General features: G+C 41.7%; 1 long non-coding RNA gene and 1 pseudogene across 2 annotated transcripts in view; one reads left to right on the forward strand and one right to left on the reverse strand.

Annotated features, from left to right (window-relative positions):
• LOC308525747 (ferritin light chain-like) overlaps positions 1 to 17,836 on the forward strand; it is a 1,112,779-nt pseudogene that overhangs the window by 268,466 nt on the left and 826,477 nt on the right. The gene's annotated exons all lie outside the window — the stretch shown is intronic.
• The window catches only part of LOC308526519, a 101,045-nt gene that overhangs the window by 31,589 nt on the left and 51,620 nt on the right, over positions 1 to 17,836 (reverse strand). Inside the window, exons 4-5 of the long non-coding RNA XR_013996554.1 lie at positions 13,008 to 13,096; positions 9,199 to 9,442 (exon numbers count right to left, since the gene is read on the reverse strand). This is a non-coding gene — a long non-coding RNA (uncharacterized lncRNA). The remainder of the gene's footprint in view (positions 1 to 9,198; positions 9,443 to 13,007; positions 13,097 to 17,836) is intronic.

Genomic DNA, 17,836 nt, shown 5'->3' on the forward strand with positions numbered 1-17,836 from the left:
GGAAAATCTGACATTTTCCATGATTTACTGCTGTTAATATTATCTATCTAGCTGTTAGATTCCTTAAATATCTTAAAAAAATAATCAGGGTTTTAACAAACAAGCAATATACAATCACTGGTTGTGTCTTCATGTTCTCCATTTATGAATAGGCTTCTATCTGAAGCTTTTAAATAAGTGTCAGTTATTGATATTACCAAGCAAAAAACTATAAAGTATGCTAGAGCTGAAAAGCATTCATTTTTTTTTCCTTTCTAAGTTTTGTTGAGATATAATTGACATACAACATTCTCTAAGCTTAAGGTGTGTAACTTGTTGATTTGTGGTAAGCATTCTTATCAATAACTTTCTAACAGATTTTCTGTGACTAACCACTTTCTTTCTCTCGGTTTACATGATGAAAACAGTAGCTGCCTACCAAAATCTTCCTTGTCCATGGCAATAGAGTTGAGCCTGGAAGCTGCTGTTCGGCATGGAACTACACTTCCCAGCAGCCCCTGCAGTCACATGTGGTCATGTGATTTACTTTTGCTAATAAAATATGAGAGAGAATGTTGCTCTTAAAGTGTTTGCACCTTCTTTCCTCTTCCTTTAAGTGGATGCTGAGATACATCAAGGCTGTAGGGGAGCAGAATCTTAGATGGAAGAACGTGGGGCCATGATTCTCCAGATGGATGAGAGCTACTGCTAACTGGAATGTTCACCCTGTTTTATGAGTGATAAATTTCTGCTGGATTTTGGCCATTGTATTTTAGAGTCCATTTGTTTCAGGAATATAGCCTTCCACAACTAGTAGGGGTTCATTTTTATATTTTTTTCAAGTATCCAATAGACATGTAGTATGCCTCCCACAGCATACACTTATATTAAAATCAAACAAAGGAGGTAAGAGCCAGGCGATCACTGAGAAAAAAGGTAATAGGCTCTGATTCTGAGGAAGGACTGTTTTCATCTTTGTAGGAAGAAAAAATCTTAGGAAGCTATTTATAGTAATTGAAGGCAGAACTTCTACTTAGCAATAGCTCTGAGGCAATGCGGGTTGTGTTTTGATCGGTTTGTGGCTTATGGTCAAGGAGCCTTGCTGGTTGGCCCATATCTGTCTCACCAGAAAAAGAAGAAACTACATTCACTTCTACCTAAGGCCAGAACAATGTTCTCTAATGTCAATCTCCTCTAATTTGAATTCTTCCCAAGTATACCTTGTCATTTTACATCTTTTGAAAAGGGTTTCCTAACCACCATCCTCTCTCCACCAAGGCAAGGATGGGGATATCCCTTCTTGAAGTATCCCTAGAACTCTGAAAATATCTATCATTGCTCTCACCACACTAATTCCTCTGCAACCTAACCTCCCACTCTAGTTAATCAGCCCCTTGAGTGAAGAACATTTTGATATTCACCTTTGTGGTCCCTCTGCCTAGTACAGTGCCAGGCATACAGTAGATGTTTCATAAATGATGCTTGAATGAATAAGTGAATTTAAGGGCCTCACAGGATTATAGTTCTTTGCTTATTCCCATAGGAGACATGTTCATAATACTCACTATTGGACATCACTGCCAAGCCTCTCTCAAATCTTTTTTTTCTTCTTATTTTTGCTACCATGCCTTATTACTTTCTATTGGTTGAGTCTTCTACTGCTTTTGCTTAGATCAGCCAGACCTATGTGCCTTCTTAAGATATTTCTTAGAAAAAGTCTCTCTTGATGATTAATTTTTTTTAATATATTTTATTGATTTTTTACAGAGAGGAAGGGAGAGAGACAGAGAGCCAGAAACATCGATGAGAGAGGAACATCGATCAGCTGCCTCCTGCACATCTCCCACTGGGGATGTGCCCGCAACCCAGGCACATGCCCCTGACTGGAATCGAACCTGGGACCCTTCAGTCCGCAAGCCGACGCTCTATCCACCGAGCCAAACCGGTTTCGGCAATGATTAATTTTTAATATTCTCAATTCTTTTCTACATTGGACACATTATGTCAAAAGTTAGGACTGAGGAGTAAAGAGAGACCTGACCCAGAAGTCAGGAAACCTTGAATCTTGCTATCTCTTAAGGATTTGGCAAAATGCTCCCCCCAAAAGCCACTGTAAAATTATTGTTAGTGAATTAGAAAAGAGTAAGCCTTTAAGACAAAACACTTCCTAGAAATAATGATAAATTTTAAAACAAATAAAAGCAGAACTTGGTATGGGGCCTCTGAGAAGCAGAGTTTAAAAACCACAAGCCTAGATCATTTCAAGCCTGTGGTTCTATGTAAATGTATTACCCTGCATTGTTTTACATGTAAATGATGTGATCTTTGGTACTTTCAAATCTGTCTAATAAGGAATAGCACTGGGTATTATCTATATCTAATAAAATTATCTTTGTTGACATAGCATTTTATAGGGGCATTTATAGAGGCAGTGGGCACTGTGGGTACCAGCATCATGGACTTTGAAGTAAGACAAAACTGAATTCAAATTCTGTCACCTCTGCAACTAGCAGTGTGACTTGGACAAGCTACCTAATCTCTCTAAGCCTCAGTTTCCTCACCTGTACTTGGGGATGAGAATGCTTGCCAGACTGGCTGTTGTATGCATGATATGGGACACTGTACACAGAGCATTCAGCACAGTGTCTGGCATGTACTACATTCCCTATAAAAATTAACTGCAGATAATTTCACTTTTATTGTTTCATTTAATCTTCACAATACAAGTGTTCCTACTATTCTTTTTTTTTTTAAATCCTCACCCAAGGATATTTTTCCATTGATCTTTTAGAGACAGTAGAAGAGAGAGGAAAAGACAGAGAGAAGCATTGATATGAGAGAAACACATTGATTGGTTGCCTCCTGCATGCACCCTGACCAGGGCCGGGGCTGGGGAGGAGCCTGCAACAAAGGTACATGCCCTTGACCAGAATCAAACCCAGGAACCTTTGGTCCACAGGCTGACGTTCTATCCACTGAGCCGAACAGGCTAGGGCAGGGGTGGGGCAAACTTTTTGACTCGAGGGCCACAATGGGTTCTTAAACTGGACCGGAGGGCCAGAACAAAAGCATGGATGGAGTGTTTGTGTGAACTAATATAAATTCAAAGTAGACATCATTACATAAAAGGGTACGGTCTTTTTTTTTTTAGTTTTATTCATTTCAAACTGGCCGGATCCGGCCCGCGGGCCGTAGTTTGCCCACGTCTGGCCTAGGGCCATATCATTATTATTTACAGAAAATGTTAAGACTCAACAGAGTGAAAAGACTTGCCCAAATTCACCCAGTGAGGGTAGAACCGTGTTCTACATTGTTGGACACTACCCCACTCAGAGTTTCAGTGAGAGAAGGAACTAAGAATAATAAACTCAGGGAGAAAAAATGAAATGGAATGATCCAGGTGGGAGCCACAGGAGCAAAACCTGATGATCACACAGGGATGACGACAACAAGGTCGGGCTGGAGAGGAGGATTCCAGAGATAAATTTCACGAACTTACAAGAGTGTATGAGACTGACTGAGACATTGTCTAAGGAAGAGGGCAGAAGCCAGGATGTCACAGTGACCTCTCCCCACACACAAATCCCCAGCCCGTGGCAGGGGTGGGGCTTCTCCTCTGCCCAGCTCAGGCTTCTGCACATAGCAGGTGCTCACTGAACATCGCTAAGTGGTCTGAGTAATAAGGCTTCTCTTTTATCTCCCCACCCACACCCACCATAATTTGGAAGACTTTCCTTGTTCTTAAAATTCTGAGGAATAAAGGATACTGTTTCTTCCTTCCTCAGAACAAAAAGAAGATTCCTTCCTGACAATCCAATTTTGTATAAAGTAATTCATTAATCCTGACAATTACTCCATTAACTGTACTTTAAACAGCAGCTCCGACCTTCTTTCCTCCTTTCTCCTCCTTCTCCATACACTGAAGTCATGATGTCTAATTTAGTTCATCATCATAATTTCTACCCACAGCAAGCTGATATCATTGCAAGCAAGCACAGCCCCAGACTACTCTGAGACAAAGAGGCAGAGACCCCAGAAAGAAAATCCCATATTCATGCCCCCTCCATCCCTGCCCAGTCACTTGCCTATTGTCCTATGGAGCCTGCTCTTTTACAAGAATATCTGTGGTTCAGAAGTACATTGCAGAGATACAGACAGAAATTCCTTATTTCTAATATATATATATATATATATATATATATATATATATATATATATAGTACTCAATATATACTCAATCTATATATATTTATTGTACTCAATATATATATCAAGAGGAAATGCAGGTATTGGTCTTGTTCCTTCTAATCAATTTATGTATTTGAGTTGTTTCTATTTTAGAGAAAATTACAAAAACAAAAGACCAGAAGGGTTAAAATATCACAGAACGTTCTGTCCTCATTACTTGTGTGAAGTCCCCACTGCATCACAGGGACAGCATGTTAAATCAATAGAGACTTGAGCTGTTAATTTCCAAAAAGGAAGAGATGATTGAACTAAAATAGCCCATGTCGAGTCTCTGCCCACTGGGAATGGAAGTCCCTTTATTTTCAGGTCTTTCTACAATTAGGTAAGTTCCAGGAAGATTATGAGCCACTTTACAAAAATTTCTGAATTTTTTTTTTTTGCCGGGGGGGGGGGGGGTGGCCGGGGGAGGGGGGGGGGAGGGAAAACTTTGCTGACACAAAAGCTTTAGTTTTTTACAGCACTAATTTTACAATAAGGTGATAAGAGGTGTAATCGGTGTATATGTAGGTGTATGTAGGTGAAGTGTGATGAGGGTGGGGTGGGGTGGGGCTGGGGAGATGGGGTCACATCAAGGTCAGTAACAGGTAAGCCTCTTGCCTGTTTTTAATTTCATCTTCTTCCTTCCCTGGGCTATGTCTCTGCATTGAAAGTAGAGGGGAGGTGATGCCACTTTCATATTTTACTGATCAGGGACCATCTTTTTCTAATTTCTTTCCAAGCAGAGACTTGTACTGCATAGGCTCATGTCAATGACTTTTGATCTGGTTTGCATGATCAAATATTTGAAGGGTCTAGTGAGGACCAGCCTGATAAAATAAAGGCCAGCTTTTACTTGAAGACATTTCCTGATACCACTCCTTAATGAGTCTATTCCTGTGAACTATAATAGGCGTCATCAGCCTGATTACTTTTTACATATACAGATTGTGGAAATTCACAGAGTAGAGAAGTAAGCTTTTTTTCCCCAAATAAATATCAGCTGATTCTAATTTTTTAATAAGAGTTCCTACCCCTCCCCCCCTTTTTTTTCTCATTCTTATTCATGACTTCTTCAAACTAAGAGTCTGTTGCAGCTGGCTGGGGATTCCTTTTTTTTTTTTTTTTTTTTTTAATCTAAAATAAATTCCTTTCATTCTTAGAATGGCCATGAGCTCTAAGCTGCCATCTCTGAGCTATTCCCCAGGAGAAGTGAGCAGCAGATCCCCATTGGCTTTCCCCTCTGTGGTTGCAGTGGATATGAAGGGAAAGGTGTTCCTCCACCTCATCACTTCCCAACGGGAGCTCCCTCCTCTCAAAAAGTACCTGGTCTCCTCTGGCAAGGGGTGAGAGGCAGGCTGAATTTTGAGATCAGGAAGGGTGTCTATAGCTCCTTTCTTTCAACTCTTGTCTTTCCGTGTTCCCTGCCATTTTGTCTGTGGATGAGCCAACGCTAGTGCTAAGCTAGTTCTCACCAAAGTAGGTAAGAGAGTAGCAGCCACCCCCACCCACCACCATCCTTTCCCTCAGTTATACATGGGGAACAGTTAGGGGCCTACATGCAAACTTAATCCACACCTCCTCCCTCTTCTGGGGGGCTGCCTTCATGCTAGACTGGTGATTCTCAGTCTTCCCTGCACCAGAATTCTCTGAAGCGCTTTTAAAATGCCCAGTCCTGAATCTACTTTAGAGCCCTTGAAACCAAAGCTCTGGAGGTGGAGACCAGGCAAGTATGTTTTCAAAGGTCCAGAGGGAGAGGTGAGAATGTGCTTCCTATTGTCCAATGCCAGCTTAAGGCACTTGGCAAGTCAGCCCCTTTGAGACAGCCTTTAGTAATGGCCCTGCATGCAGTCTTACTGAGACCACCCACATTCACTTTCCGTCTTTCTTGTCTCGCTCTCCATTGGTCCTGGGTGCTGCCTTGCTCCTGTCCACTTAGCACAGTGGTTCTCAACCTTCCTAATGCCGCGACCCTTTAATCCAGTTCCTCATGTTGTGGTGACCCCCAATTTCATTGTTACAAACTGAACATAATTAAAGCATAGTGATTAATCACAAAAACAATATGTAATTATATATGTGTTTTCCGATGGTCTTAGGCGACCCCTGTGAGAGGGTCGTTCAACCCCCGAAGGGGTCGCGACCCACAGGTTGAGAACCACTGATTAGTATTTCCTCTCTAGACTGATCTGGCTTTAACTCCATTCAACTCTGTCATCTCTCTGCCAAGATGGCAGAGGCCACGGTGACCCACGTAAGCTTCTCTCAGAATTGACCACAAGCCTATAAGCCTATTTGGAGCTTCTCTTCCTGTACTCCCCTCATGCAACATTTATTAAGCATCTAACAGGAGTGAGAAATGTCCAGCCTGCAGGCTGCATAAGGCCCACGAAATTATTTGGTCTAGGGGTGAGTTAATTAAATGTTTGAGCAAATATAGCAGCTAATTTTAAGTGGATAATTTTGAATGGCCCCCAAATGATGTTATAAATATCCAAATGGCCCTTGGCAGAAAAAGGGTTCCCCACCTCTGAATGTGTCCAGTTCAATGCCAAGTGCTTTGTATTATTACCACGGTCAATCCTTACGACAACTTATGAGGAAATATCATTTACAGCTAATGAGACAGAGATCCTGAGATAATAAAGACCTTGTGCATGTGTCATATTCCAGGTCTGGTTTTCAAACACAGGTCTGGCAGACTCCAAAACCCATGATCTCCGCATTGCCACACTGCTCCCAGTGGAAAAGACCTGGTTTCTGCCAGGACGTGTTCACAGTCTAGTCAAGAAGACACACACAGGAAACAAGCATGAAGGCCAGAGGGAGACTCTGGCTATGGGAGCAGGTAAGAGGGGCATCCACCCAGAGAAGAGTCCTAGAGAAGATGATACTTTGAATTGAACCCCAAAAGATGAGTAAAAGTTATTCACATGAAGAACCCCATATACACAGATGTGGCATCCAGAGAAATCTAGGCTTCCTCAGGGACCTTAAGAAGTTCAATATGGCTGGAGGAGGATGTGGAAGAAGAAGTAAGAGGTGGACAGGTAGGCAGGGCAGGTGAGCCTTTAAGCTGGTGAGTTCTGCATTTTATCCTGGGGGCAATGAAGATTTTAAGTAGAAGAGAGATAAAAATCAAAGTTGCATTTAGGAGGAAGTGTTGGCAAAGGACATGCATGACTAGAGGCAAGGAGAACAGTTAAAAGGTTATAGCACAAATTCTGGTGAAATTGTGATGGTGACCAGGACTAAGATATTGCCAGTGAAACAGGAGGGGGCAAAATTAGGAGCTATTTAGAAGGAAGATATGATTGGATTTTATGAACGACTAAATATGGTGAGTGAGAACAGGGAAGAATCAAGAATGAATCCTTCCCTTGAAATAAAGAACATAGGGAGAAAAGCAGGTTGGGGGAAGCTGTGAGTTTCTTTGAACATGTTATGTTAAGGGGTCCAGTGGGCAGCTGGAGATGAAGGCCTGGAGTCCAGGAAAGGTCTGGACTAGATTTAAAGTAGGAAATCACCAAGGTGGTCATTGACTCCAAAGATGTAATAAGGTACCCTGATAGAGTGGGCAGAATGAGGAGAGCTGCATCAGCAATGACCACTAGAAGGGAGCCCACCTTCCCTCCAAAATTTGAGTATTAGTCTAATCCTTGGACTGCTTATTCGGGCCCTAAAACCCTTGCCTGCTTGCCAGTATCTTTCCCTGAAAGAAAGCGAACTCTTCTTTATGCCCTCATCCATTTGCCGATACCTCCACGAATGTTCAGCTCTTCCAGAACCACATCTCTGCTGGATCCAATGCCTGCATGCTTGCTGCTGCCCGGAATCTCTCCCTACCTTACACCACCAACCAAACAGGACACTCTAGGACCGTCATTTGCCCAGGCTTTCTTTTCCCTTTGGGCACTGTATCTTGAATCGATCAAGCTCTGTTGTGGGCCAGCCTCTAGAATCAGGTTAGTTCCTTCTCGCCCAAGTCCTATACCCTAAGTGGGCAGGACCCTTCCTGTTTACTCTCCTTCCCTTTTGGCCCAGGGCTGTGCCCTGGTCCAGCATGCCTCACTTCACAGCCCATGGAACAGCAAAGCAGGCCCCTGAAGATGCTAAAGCTGAGGCTGAAGCTGATGAAGGTGGAGGTAAAGGTTTCTTGGTCTATCCAGCTGCCTGGAGCAGGGGAAGAGGAAACACAGCAGAGGCTAACAGAATGGAAAAGTAGAACACCAGAATTTGCTCCCGAGGGAGACTGGCTGTAGAATACCTTAAATTAGAAGTCTCAAAAAAAAAAAAAAATGTGTTAGGGATCCCTGTTGCCCTGGCTGGCTCTGGGTGTGGTTCTTTCCAAGGGAGAATGATTGGTGGAGTTTTTCCAGCCCTATAATTCTACTTGTGATGAGGTAGAATTAAAGCTGAAATGTGAGTTCATAAATTGCCTAGTTGGTGCATAAGATTTTAAATCTCCTCAAAAAAGTTAAATACAAAATCATATTAAACTCCATATCCATCTGCCTACAATGATCTAATTTCCAAATTAAGTACAATTAATCTTTAACCCTAGGTCAGCTTTCCCACTGCCACCTGTCTCTCTCGTCACAACCTGCCCCATCAGATAGTGTGTGCTCAGAGAATTCGAGACCATTTTAAATATTAACTGGAGCCATACCTACCTAGAAAGATGAATCCACACACACGCCTTCTCTTCTTCCGCCTATTATTACTAGTATAGTTGCTCATATATTTCTAAATGTAGTTCTGGTTAAAAATAAATTCTGTAAACTAGGAATGTGGGATGTGCCTGCCTCCACAAAAATTCCTTTGTTCTCTGTGTAGAAGTGAGCAGAGATGTAGAAGTACAAAGTCAAGCCTGCCTTTAAGAAAAAGATACTACACCAGTTTTCAGCATCTGTGTATGTCTTCCTGTTAGACGCAGGGGTCACTGAATTTGGAGGAGAGATCTGGGTGCTTCCAGGTTTTATAGCATAGACTTACTTCCACAACTGCTCCGTTTGGGATGGGCAGAAATTCCATAAGAAAGGGCACAGGAATAGACAGGCATGGCGGGCTAAGGCCGGTTATCACCAGGAAGCTGACATGATGAAGCATCCTCCAAGAGCAGGCCGACCAGGGCTGAATCAGCTAAGTCAGGAAACTGCTGTCAGCATCTCGAGAGGCCAGGGTACTCCTGGAGAGAAGCTCTTCAGAAGGAGATCCTCTGCTGAGTGAGGCCTTTTGTCTGGATGAATTGAACCATGCGTAATTTTAATGAGCTTTTGTTCTCCTTAACATTGGAGTTCTCATCTTCTATGACAGACCCACTCACCCTTGGGGACAGGAATACCAGCACAGATCCTTGAAGAAAGGAAAAGGAACTGGGCAGTAAGTCCTGGGGATATATGACAGAACATGCTCAATGAAAGTAGAAACCAAAGAGGGTTGCTACTTGTTCGATACCATTCTAAACAAACCCTGGGTTGTGCACATCCCAGGATTACTTGCAGTAGGCAACTAAAGGTCCTGAGCCTGAAGGGCAGCTAACAACAATATAAAGCTAAAAAGGAGAAAACTGACCCTAGAGGCAGCCATCTGTGAATGTCGCCCACCGGTAGTTTCTAGAAGCTACCAAATTTGTGTCACATGTGCTGGAACCAGTACTGTCCCTGAGACCTTCTGAAGAATCCAATGTTAGCTGCTTAATAAGTGATCTAAAATGTGTGACTGGAGAAACTGTAGTGTTGAGGGCTTAAGCCTTTACTTTTACATGGCCCCTAGCAAGTGGCATGGAAGGTTAGCTGAACTTAGAATCTTTAATGGAGACTAAAACTTCTGACTGAAGAATGACCCACTTGGGGAAGATAACGCTGATGATAGGAAATGGGCTGGGCCTAGACATTAGACTATCTTTTCAGCGAGTCACAAGTGAGAGGGCATTCAGGGGCTGAAAACACGGCCTCTACAAAAATAAATTAGATCACAAGTACAATACTTTGAACCACAAATACTGCAAAGGAAAAAACTTAAAGTAGTCAGTAGTGAAAAAACAAGGCAATTATTAACATCAGGGAAAACAAAAGGTAACTTTCTTTGCATGTGTATAATGATGTAAACACCAAATATTAATTTAACTAAAAATTATATCATTATGTAGGAAGGATTAGAGAGTTAAAACGAAGGGATAGCTTAAAAGAGTGCTAAATCTTCACTTACCATAAAAGGATGATAATACATCTAAATTGCTGAACCGAAAGAGAACAGCACGTGTATATTACTTAATATATGGCAATGTGTAAACGCCAGAACAAGAAGACTAAGGGGAGTAGGAAGGAGTGAGGAAGGAAACTGTTGAATTTCATTAGACTTTTAATGCTATTTGACTTTTTAAATTATGGGCATGTGCTCATTAAAACAATTTCTAAGTGATCTTTCTCCAGAAGGACAAGACAGAACAGAACATCCTAAGAGTGTGTTGAAAAGGCCAATTAACGTTAAGCTCCAAATGCACTATATAACATAGGAAAGATTTAGGAAGCAAGAGGAAGGCCTAAGGCTCCTTTAGTTGATTTAGGCACAGTTTGATAACAGTTAAGTTTAATATCAAGAGTACTTGCCCTAACTGGTTTGGCTCAGTGGATAGAGCATCGGCCTGCGGATTCAAGGGTCCCAGGTTCGATTCCGGTCAAGGGCATGTACCTTGGTTGCGGGCACATCCCCAGTGGGGAGTGTGCAGGAGGCAGCTGATCGATGTTTCTCTCTCATCCATGTTTCTAACTCTCTATCCCTCCCCCTTCCTCTCTGTAAAAAATCAATAAAATGTATTTAAAAAAAAAAAAAAAAGAGTACTTAATTTGTACCTAGGTCTTGCATGATTTTAAACCTTGTTAATGCTTATATAATATTTACAATAGAATTGATTAAAACTTTCTTTTTAAAAAAGTAATTTCGGAACAGAAATATACTGAGTGGATCATGCTCTATACCAGGGGTGGGCAAACTTTTTGACTCGAGGGCCACAATGGGTTCTTAAACTGGACCGGAGGGCCGGAACAAAAGCATGGATGGAGTGTTTGTGTGAACTAATATAAATTCAAAGTAAACATCCTTACATAAAAGGGTATGGTCTTTTTTTTTTTTTTTAGTTTCATTCATCTCAAACGGGCCGGATCCGGCCCACGGGCCGTAGTTTGCCCACGGCTGCTCTACACACTATTTCTTTAATTGTCCTTATAGGAAGAATGGCTGACCAGTGGACCTATGCATCCATAAGCATCATTGTTATTTATCACGTGCCAGCTACCTAAAGAGCAAGGTATTGACTAGGAGGAATTAATCATCTTCCGTAAGATTTGAGACTATGATTGCCATGAATTGAATCCATTTCTTTCTTCCTAGCTCTCTTTCAGAAATGCTAAATATAAAGAAATTTGCCCAAATTTTTCTTTTGATGGCAGGTGACACTGTTTAAGCAAACATGTTGTCACATTGAATGGATGACTAATGTGGAATGGACCTTTATTTACCCTTTATCAGAGGATTCCTTAATCTCAGTGCTGTTAACATTTGGGGTCAGATAATTCTTTGTTGTAGGGTCTAAACTGTGCATTGCAGGATGTTTCAAAGTATGCCTGTCCTCACACACTGGATACCAACAGCATCCATCCTCTCCAATTGTGACAACCAAAAGATGTCTTTAGTAGCTCATCAAAGATTTAGGTTTATATTATTTAGATTTAGTCTATATTATTAACCGCAGCAAAGAACATCCAAACAGTGATTAAAATTTATTATACCACTCTGCATCTGATAACTGAGACATGCTAAGTGAAAAGGTTCTCCCTAAAGTATAATTAGACTATGTAAATTACTTCAGTATTTTTAAATCTGGAATAAAATTGAAAATGAAAAGAATCCCATCATGACATCCTAACACACTGGTTAAATCTTTCTCCAGGCAGGGGAATCTTGCTCCCAAAACCTTTATAATCTCTGCCTCAACTGAGCTTGCTTCAGCTTTCAAGAAACCTGGGGTAGAACCCATAGGGGTTTGAGCAGGCAATGGCACTCCAGTGAGGATTCCTGGCCAAAGTGAGTACAACTGGGTCTAGGACATAAATAGCTGCTTCATCATCAAAGCCTCCTGCCCAAGAGAAGGCTTTCATGAGAACTCAGGCTCATTGTGTGAAAATTCAGATGACTGAACTATAATTAGGCCGATTAGTCAACGTTTTAATTCATAGGATTCTGGCTTTGATGTGTTCCTTTCTCACAGAATCAAAGCTAATAATTCTGGAAACATAATTGGGAGCTGAGTGCCAGCTTGAAGCTTGGGGAGCTCCCTCACCTCTTTGGCAAGCTCTGCTTCCAAGGCAGCCGCTTCCTGGCCATGAATGAACCTGGCCCAGGCACCTCCACCTTGCCCTTTAGCTCCTTGCTTCCCAGGACATTTTCTGAGCACCTTTTCTCTGTGAGTCAAGATCACTAGCATTAGGTTCTAAATTTAGTGGTTGACAGTAAACTGTGATGTCAGTATCTCTAAAGCCTGAGCCCATACATGATAGGTGCTCAATAAACCTTTTTTTTTGGATGTTGCTAAACAAACAATGGAGCAGATCATTGACTGGTTGCTTATCCAAGAACCATCCTTCTTATTTCAGGAATAAAAACCCGATTTAAACCGCCAATTGTCGTGATTGTCTTCTTGATCAAACATAAGCACATGAGGTCATTCTGGCCAATGAAATACGATAAGAAGTCAACTGGGAGGATACTCAGAAAGATTTTCTTGCTTAAAAAGGCATACATACCAAAAGACAGTCCTCTTCTGCTATTGGATGTGGTTGTATTTCCATGTGACACCTAGGACTGTGCCATCTTGAACCAGGAGGAAGACTATCTGAGGACAAAGAAGATAAGCTAAGGATGCATCAGAGAGATAGAAGAATGTTCAGCCTCTCTGCCATTATTAAGCTGAAACAGCTTCTGGATTTCTTAAGTAGATGATTCATCTTCCTTATTGTTAACCTATTCTCAGTTGCATTTCCTGCAGCTTATAGCTGAAAACATCTTAATTCATCTAAGTGATTCACCAGATTTTTTTTTTTTGATTTTTTTTTATACACAGGAAGGGATTTATGTGAAAGGCTAGCCTACTGGGAACTTTATTATAACCACTACTACTTACTGAGCATGGACCACACACATGCTCCAGGATTGTATGAACACTGACTCTAAATCTCACAAAAACTCCATGAGATGATTTTTATTATCTGCATTTTATAAGTAAGGTAACGGAGGCTTTGAGAGCATAACTAAACTTATGCAAATCACCCAGTTACTATACAGGGCAACTCAGATTCAAACCCAGATACGGCCTGACTCTGTTTTTCTCTACATTCTACTTCTCATTAGGTTTTCCAAAGACACATTGGAAGAGATGAGGATAAACACACACAGGAAGGCTACGTTATCTTATAACTTATTTCCGTGTTATAAGATAGAAGGAAGAAAGGAATGGACATTATATCTCCTGAAACTGCCTAAATGGGTAATGAAACCACTGTCCTCAAAACATCCCTTACCATGCATATAAGCCTAACCAAATGGACACAGACACCAGGGGGGTGAGGGCACGAGTGGGGGAATGGCGGGGCAATGGGAAGATAAGAATACATGTAATACCTTAATCAATAAAGAAAAAAAAAACACACCTAAAATGCCACCTTTGTCATATAGAAGATTTCTTTTTTCTAATTAATCCCAGTTATTTATCTATTTTCGTGTCAATAAAATATTGTTTTGATGATAGTAAAACAACAACAACAACAATCCTCTCCGACATTTTGACATCGGGCCTCCAAATTACCTGCAAACCTGGTCATGGCACTTATAATTTGTAAAGACCATTACTGGCTTCTTTCAAGCATATCTCACCTAGGAACATCCTGTCTCTCATATTCATGACATAGTCCCTGAAGACAGGATTAAAAAGATTTTAAAATCCTAAACAGAAAAATGTTTCCTATGCCCCAAACACTCCCCACTCCCTGCCCCAACACACGAAAACAGGGTACCCAGTAAAGACAAAGAAGAATAAATACCAAGTGGTGCTAAGCTCTGGTCCCAAGTCTGATCCTGGTTTGTTTAAGAGAAGACTGATTCTGGAAAAGGCTTAGAAAGTGCTACAGACTGAGTTTTATTTTCTGGGGATCCTGCAGGACATGAGTGGGGAAGGGTAGGGGTTTCTTCTACAAAAAGCCCTAATGGACCACTGTGCCTCCTTATATTACCTTGACCGAGAAAATTAATAAACCCTATGTCCTCCCCCTTCCATTTTCTTCTCTTCTAAAACAGGAATAATGAAGGCTAGTTGACCATAAAAATCCTAGATGAGTGTCAGCATCTGACTGCTGTGAGCTCCCAGGCTTGCACGAGACAGACTAGAGATCATCCCTGTACCATCCCAGTTTCTCCTTGGCTATCCCACCCTTCACCAACTCCCATCAGCCTCATGAATCTAATGGTCATCAAAGTCAGAAATTTCTTCACATTTCCTGAGCCACTGTAAAGAACTGATAAATGAGCTAATCTAGCTGGCTTGCTGGCATGGCATGCTGACAAACCTGGAGAGGTAGGAGGAGATCCAGACTTCCTGGATCCACGAGATCCATGGAAGCCTAGGCAAGAAGATACATCAACATGAAGAGTGTCATCCCACTGGGCCAAATGCAGCTAAGAGGCCAAGAATGTGACCATTAGATGAAGCAATGTGGAGCTTATTGGACCATGAGAAGAGCAGTTTGAGATTGAAATACTAATGGACTATGTTAAGGAAAGAACAGGAGGGAACAAGAAGTGTCTACAGACAACTCTGAAGAAATTTTGCTTTGAATGAGATCAAAGAAATGGAAGAGAATGTGCAATCAAAAAAAGTTTAAGATAAGAGATATTAGGGCATCTTTTATAGGCTGATGAGAATATCCATTCAAGAGGAAGAAATTGAGAATGCAGGAGAGAAAAGTGATATTTACAGAAGGGAACCCTCTAGGAAGGTAAGAAGTGGGGGTACTTTATTCTCTCAGTGTGAGATTTTTCTGGTAACTTATTTCCTCTACTCTTCTGATGGACATATGTTCCATGTGCCCTCACGTGGTAGTCTAATCCAGGACAGAGTCATGCTAAGAGCTTCTCTTAGTGTTGCATACTGGTTCTAGGATCCAAGCTGTGGCAATCTTCTTCCAGTTTGCTTCCTGATTTCCCAGTGTACTTTCCCCCAGATCTTTTCAAAGGTCAAAAAATTAATGTCTGAGCTCCCTCAATAATATAACTCAATATGGGCCAGACATTGCATTTATTGTCCCACTTACTGTTATTATCCCACCTTATAGATGGGGACCCAGAAGCAATGAAATGTTGAATGACCTGCCAGAGGTCATATATATCTGGTAAGTGGAGGAACCGGGACTTGAACCCAGTCAGTGTGGCTCTGGAAGCTCATCTCTTTAATCTCCCCCATATTCTGTTTCCTCCCTTTGGCTCTTCTTCCAGAAGGCCTAGGATCCTTTAAACCTATAAAACTACTTGTGGCTTGTCTTGACCCTACACACACACACACACACACACACACACACATACACACACACGGCTTGTCCTGAAGCCCTTCTAATGAGAAGTCATCTCAATTCACCTGCGACTGGTCCTGTGCCCATAAGAAATGCTTCTCATACAGGGAGGGAGGCCTTTGAGTTGCTGCTTTCCTATTTATATCTGGTCAGAGCTGGGCAGGAAACAGATGGCACACTCAAATTGAGTAATTTGAGGAGAGTTGAATAAAGGGACTATTTACAAAGGTGTGGGCAGGATGTAGGAAAACCACAGAAGTAGTGTAATAAGTAACAGCTACTTGACCACCCCTAGGCTTGAAGGGGTAGGAAAGGTGTGAACACCAGGACCTATAGAGTGGGCCCTGTGTGGTTCACCACCTGACAAGAGCTGTGACCATGAGTCAAGAGATGGAGCCAGACCGGAGGTGCCCTCTTTTCACTCCCCGCCCTCCCAGGTCTCCCTCATACTTTCCTTCCCTCTGATCTCCTGCCCAGGGCTTCCACTTGCTAAACCCAACCAAAAACCAAAGGGCAAGGGAGCCTGTTGATACGGTTTGCATGTAGTGGATAGAAAAGAGAGTAGATCTAGAAGGGCAAATAGAGGTATCTACCACACTAACCAGGTTACTATTTAGGGTAAAGAACGGGGCTCTGGAGCCAGACTGGCTGGGTTCAAGTGCCAACTGCCTCTTATTTGCCACATGACTCTGGGCAAGTTATTTAACCTCTCTATGCATTAGTTTCCTCATCTTTAAAGTGGGCTACCTAACAAGAGCTGTGACCATAACACCAACCTCACAGAGCTGTAGTAAGTGTTCATCCTTAATTTTTTCTTATTTAGATAACACCGATAAAGCACTTACCATATAGTAAGCACTCGATAAATACTGGTTCCTTTCCTTTCTCACCTTCTTCAGGTTAATGTATAGGAAAGAAGTCTTCACATGTAGCCCTATTATATGTACTCAGTATGTATTACTTGATTGATGATTGAAGGGACCTTTCTTTCCTTGAGGTCTCAGAATATCCTGTAAATGACCCATCCAGTCTCTCCTAAGAGCCTGCAACAGTTAAACTGTGGCTTCAAAAGTTCTTGATATTGCTGACATGGTTCTAGCTCACTTTGTGGGTGGCTGCAAGGTTACTTGAGTGTTGGCCTTATAATTTATTAAATTGTACATTTGTTTTATGCTATTGTCTGCATTTGCTTAACAATTTAAAAGTTTTAAAAAATATTTTCTAAATTTCACATAACCATAAAAAATAAAAATATTTCATTGTTTGCTTTCCCTCCATTTGGTCTTTCCTGTGACTAGATGGATCTGAATCATCACCAGGTTCTTGACAAAAGGCATTTGAAAAGGTGATTTTACTGGTCATAAGTGGATCTAGGACCACTTATTTCTTCCTACTCATACTAGTATATTTCTTCTGAGGCTGGGTCTAATGCTTGTCCAGAATGTACACCTGAAGGCAGCTAAAGGGAATGCTCCCTACTCTGGCCCTTTCTTTGAAGAACTCCACGGTTCTTGTTGACTGGCTCCAAATCCCTGCCCTTTGATGCACCCTGAACAAGAGGTTTCCTCTATCAGCCTCTTAAAAGCTTGGAGTGCTGGGGCTCCTATATTCTACCAAGCACCTCTGTCACGTTGCCAGGCCTTGTCCCCAATCCACTCCTACGTGGATGCCAACGTGAAGGAATGCTTTTCCAAGCCATTTACCTGGCATTCTCCCTTTCTATTACAACGACTCTTTCAAACCTTCTTTCATTATGTGCTTTCCAAAGGAATAAAAAACTCCCTATGACTATAAACTCTACTAGACTCAAAGTTCCACAGTGGTAGAACTGTATCTTTTCATGTTTTTATAACCTATATTGCCAGAGTCATTGACACAGATTAGAAGCTCAAGAGAAGGTTGTTGAAACGAACTGAACTGAACTTTCTACCCCTTCCTGCCTGCATGAAAAATGTCTATTTCTCCAGGCCAGCGTGATCACTTCAGTGGGACTCACACCACTTGAGGGAGAGGGA

Source organism: Myotis nattereri, assembly GCF_964212035.1.
Source record: "Myotis nattereri genome assembly, chromosome: 10".
NCBI classification, from domain to species: Eukaryota; Metazoa; Chordata; class Mammalia; order Chiroptera; family Vespertilionidae; genus Myotis; species Myotis nattereri.